Genomic DNA, 5,598 nt, shown 5'->3' with positions numbered 1-5,598 from the left:
GTTGAGTGGTCTTGAGGGGGAGTGGTTGAGTCAAGGGATATAGATCGCCTGTGCTATTGCATCGTAGGATAGGAGCCCGTGTTTTGAGATCCTTCACAAGAAAGCCAAATGGGTCAAATTCAATAGAAACCAAATTATCGGTGGTAAGGCGACGCACAGAAATTAGGTTTTTAATTAAATTAGGGGCAAAAAGGACATTGTTAAGCTTGAGGGGAGGGTATGGTGGTGGGAGGACTTGGTTGCCTTGGGCCACTACGGGTATGGTCATGCCATTTCCAACAATAATATATTTGTTAGTGCAAGTATTAAAAGTAGACGGAGAGTATATACCTTGCTCATTTGCAAAGTGAGAGGAGGCGCCAGTATCCATTACCCCCATGGTCCGGTGGGTTGAGAGCCAGAGAATAAAGGGCTTGTTCAATATCTGTTGGAGAGTACCCCTGTGAGGTGAGCCTGATAAGGGCGAGGGCCAAGGATTCCCTGTGAGATTTGCGAGTTGGGCCGAGACGGGTATGGGCAAGGTGGGTGTGCCGAGTTGTTAGATGTGGTGGGATTGTTCTTTAGTAAGGCGGCCCATTGAGATGCAGTCCAGTTACTCGGAAAAAACAATATAGGGGTGGCTCGGGTTAGATGAGGCAGTGGTGTTGGGCCTGTTTTGGGTGTTATTGGGCCGCCCTCTTCCACGTCCACGACGGGAATTGGGCCTGTTTTGGCTTCGGTTTGAGTCAGCAGTAGAGTAGGCTTGTGGGGTGTGGTGCGTGGGTTAGTTGTGGTGGTTGTATGAAGAGCGGTGGAGGCCGATTGAGAGTTCCGAGTAACCTGTCGTTTCTTTTTGCTTTCTTCAAACGTCAAGCGGGACCGAACCTCAGAAAACGATGGTAGTGGCTCACGGTTTTGAAGGACCGTTGAGATACTCTCATATTGCTCAGTGAGGCCGGTTAATACCTTAAGAACAAGGATGCGGTCTTCAACAGGGGCACCCCACACTTGCAAGTTGGTCAGCCAGATGTTTGGCGTGCTCACAATAATCTGCCATAGAAGAAAAATTATCAAGACGTAAATTAGCGAATTCTTAACCAAGAAATACCGCCCGAGTGTTTTGGTTGTCATTGAACTCATGTTCGACCGCTGTCACATGCGTCGTAGGCCGTTTGACCCGGCTGGATAATGATTCGTAGCAGGGGCTGAGAAATTGTAGCATAGATCCATTGCTTGACAAGTGCATCGAAGCGGTTCCATAAACTATCGGCGGCCACCGCGGCGGCCACCGTGCCTCTGCTTTCGCAGCCTCTGCTGTAGCGGCTGTCGGGTCATAAACAGAGGGGCGAGCAGCAGGCGGGATTCGAGGAGACAGATGGTCTGCAACCTCGTACGCTTCACAGTGTACCTGAAAAAGGGTTTTCCCAGGTAGAGTAGGCCGGTGAATCTTTTTCGAGGGAGATGGGGATATGGGATTTTATATTTGTAACGGTAAGGGCGGGATGAAGGGTTGACGATTCCATGAAGCAACCGTAGGGTAGATGAAGGAGAATGAGACAAGATTGAAGAAGAAGAGTGGCTGGCCGGCGAAGAAGAAAGACGCAGGCGGTGGTTTGGGCGGAAGAAGAGGGTCGATTAGGTTAATGATACCATATAGGAATGTTGATTTCCTCCCTCATCTCATTGATTTTCAATCAATATATAATACAAGAGATCTCCATATTTTTGGGAGATTTGTTACACAATAATGACAATAATAATGAGATATAAATATAATACAAATTTTGCTATAAATACAATTTACTAATAAGGGGCTATCCCCTTGGACCCTGATATCAGAGGCGTTGCCCCCCACCCCCCCCCCCCCCCCCCCCGCGGAACCCTCAATGCTTAGCCAATATGATTATAAATTAAAATAAATTAAAATAAGCGTGCATCATGCACTCGACTTATTTCGATTCATATTACAATTAATTTGATTAACAAGTTAATCCCCCAATTACACTAAAATAACAAACAAGTTTTGCAGATGGCTATCGATATTTTATTTAATTTACATTTATTTTATTGGTGACGTGGGCTCTTTTGGTACTACCGTCAGTAATTACCGATGTAGGTCCCGGAATGGATCTAACAACACGAGTTCTTGAATCAATTTAAGCTTTAGCTAGCAGAAAATCACTAAAGCTAACCTAGATCTCGGATCTTGTTTATGGTATGGTCGTGAGTTTAGAGAGAGAGAGAGTAAGAGTAGAGAGAAAAACTAGAAGATATTATGACAAAAGTTTATCTTGTATATCATGCCATGCTTCCTTATATATGGGACATATGGTCCAAGTCAAGTAATGCCCAATGGGCTTACAACAAGTGGCCTAGGGCCAAAATATTACACACACAAAGAAATGCACACATGATTATATTCAGGAATAATACATAAGACTTACTAAACAAGAAAATAGGCTCTACAACTGATGGCTACCCTCCATCGTTATAGCCTTTGTATGGTGGTGTAGCGTTATAGCTAACTTACTTTAGTGTTACTAGGCATGTAACATGTATTCTTAATATTATGTGATGTTAAACAACACATGTGCTACCTTGTAAACCTGCATGCTATATGTGGAAGAGGTTGTCTACTTGTCTTTAGCATAAGCTATTAGTCTTGTTTGATCTCTATACCAAGTAATTATAGAGAATAGACTCAGTTTATTAGTGCTTTAAGTAAGCGTTAATTCAAACTTGAGTTTTTAATAGAAAAATAATTAGTTGAAAACGCTTATTCTTTATACGAGAAATATATTAAACAAAAATATAAATTTCAACTGATAATTTATGAATAAACATCTAGCATCTCTACGTACAAGTTAAAAGATAAAGAAAGACAACGATGATACAAAAGTAAAATGAAAACGATATATTATTAACACGAGAGTACTTGATCTTGTAGATCAACTAGAATTATGCCCCCCCCCCCCCCGCGTTGCAGTGGGGGCGTAAAATCGTGGCAGGTAACATTCATGTCACACCACCACCAACGACAACCAACACCGGAAAAAACTCGTATAAATAAAGAAATAAAAAACAAAAGGATTAGACCGAACAACGATAGACGTAAAACATTGAACTACGCACGCGAAACGTAAAACATAAGAAACAATAACAAAGTCGATCTAGGAGCTGCGTGTTATGATGGGCCCGTGAAACGGGAAATAATAGGCGTAAAAACATTGAATCACGCATACACGTTGCGACGTGTTAACTCGCAAAATTTTGACCGAAATATAAAACATACGATATATAAAATATGAAAATATATTGGACCAAAGTTAAAAGTGAAAAATGTAAGAATGAAATTTAGAAGATGTTAAAGCATTGTATTGGAACAAAAAAAGTGAAATGGAAAACTGAAAGTGAGTATAACCCTTAAAGCTTAAGTTACAAACCATTATGCATACTAAACTTGCTAATTATATATATATATATATATATATATATATATATATATATATATAATTTCATTGCATTTCACCATGAAATTAACAAAGCCTGAAAAAATCCCATGAGCTTCCTTATATATGGGACGCATGGTCCAAGTCAAGTCATGCCCAATGGGCTTACAACAAGTGGCCTAGGTCCAAAACATTACAAACACGAAGAAATACACACATGATTAAGTTCGGGAATAATACATAAAACTTAATTAAGCAAATGAGCTCTACAATTTCCCTCTAGTCTTCTCGTATTATTCCTTAGCACCGGTCTTCAAACCGTCTCATAATCAAAGACATCGTCATGATCAAATGGTTTATTCTCAACAAGAAAGCGTACAAACTTGTTGAATTTTTCAACAATATGATCGGTGCTCTCACGATGATAGTCTTCTACGGATATCCAGACTTACTTAGCTTTACTAGAATTGATCGGTTCACTTGCCGGTTAGTAGTTTAGTCGAGTTTTAGAGAGTTTAGAGTATTACTTAGTGTCTATTTTAAGTTAAATGAGTTACTAATTATTAAACTATTTTTAGCACATAAAAAAGTGAAGTATATTTTGAAGTTCCATTTATATATGGTCAACATATCTCGTGATAGGGTCAAAATACTTCGAGATTTAGATGATTTTACAGCCCCGACCCTCCAACTCTAAAAATATTTACAGATTTAAACCCGAAAAAATATTTTACACCATATCCAAACACTTTATTTCTTTACAAGGTATACTTTTGTCGGTTTACTCATATAACAACTTTTGCATTGACGACCTTTAACACACAAGCTAAAACTGGTTTTAACAAAAAGATAAAAGTTTAAAATTAAAATATAAAAAGAAAATTAGAAGGAGGGAAAAAAAAACTTAGATATGAAGTTAAAAGCTTAAAAACAAAAAAAAATTGAAAAATTAATATACAACGAAAACATAGATCGATAATGTCCTAGATCGCACCTATATTTTGCGAGAAAGGTCACAACATGGACTCACATTTATCGATAATGTCCTAGATCGCACCTATATTTTGGATTTTACTATGTCAAAAATCCAAAGTCGATTGTAGATATGTTTTGTTCACTTTAAACTTAACAAGTATTTTGATGTTAACGTGATATGTTAAGGTATGTATTAGGCACAACACTTATGTGGTCCCCATTTAATCCGACAAATTACAGACTCCATCATACCTTAGGCATAATTTGTGTTTACCAAATCACCCCGTATTAACTCCGACCCCCTAATGATTGATCAAAACATTTTAATCTTATATAAACTTTTTGCAAACTTTTTCAAACAATAAAGGTTGAACCATGGCCTTACTTGCCAAACAGACTTACACGCCTTCATATAAAGTGTTTAGGACTTACTTGTTCGCCCTACGTTATCTGTATCTAATGTACCACTTTTAGTTTGTTAATTATCAACATTTTTGTGTTGAGAATTTAAATTCTTTAAGCACTTTGCAGTTTTTCTGTTTTGTCATTTTGACTTTCAATATTTGTATTTAAAGCAAGAATAAGTTTTCTGGTGATCAATCACTAACGAGCTCGTGTATGACTGACTGATAACATTTTTTCCTTCATGGATATGACTTTGATTGGAGTCATGCAACTACTTCATAAACTTGTAACCACTAGTAAAGGCAAGAATTTAAGCTTATATCACTTTGACACTTACTCATTTGTTAGGCCTATCTACACATCAAGCAATGATTTTGTTGGCTTTTGATATGCTCTTTTCGTGTGCTAGGATCATGAAAGCCAATTTATTATCATTTTCCAAAGGCCATATCAATTTCTCAAAATTTTGCATTTTTATATTATTCAACTCCCTCTCAGCAAGATCTCCCTCCAAACTAGAGAATATCTTTTTGAAACTTTTTTTGATTTTCTTAAAGAGAGTATAAAATCTTTTTGGCAAGTCAGGGGACTCATTTGTGGTTTTCTTAAAACAAACTAAGAATCTTTTTGGTGAGTTAAACTTAACTCATTTTATCTCTCTAAAATTGTGACAATTGAAAAATATTTACAAATTTAAAACAAAAGAAAAATTAGTCAAAACAGATAATGTCAAGCGACTCTACAAGAAACAGGAATCGTGCACGATCGAAAGCTTTTGTAAAAAGGTCAA

The sequence above is a fragment of the Bidens hawaiensis genome, unplaced genomic scaffold (assembly GCF_021521415.1).
Source record: "Bidens hawaiensis isolate Kalapana, Puna unplaced genomic scaffold, B.hawaiensis_p1.1 tig00068796_1, whole genome shotgun sequence".
Lineage (NCBI taxonomy): Eukaryota > Viridiplantae > Streptophyta > Magnoliopsida > Asterales > Asteraceae > Bidens > Bidens hawaiensis.
This window is presented reverse-complemented; position numbering follows the sequence as displayed.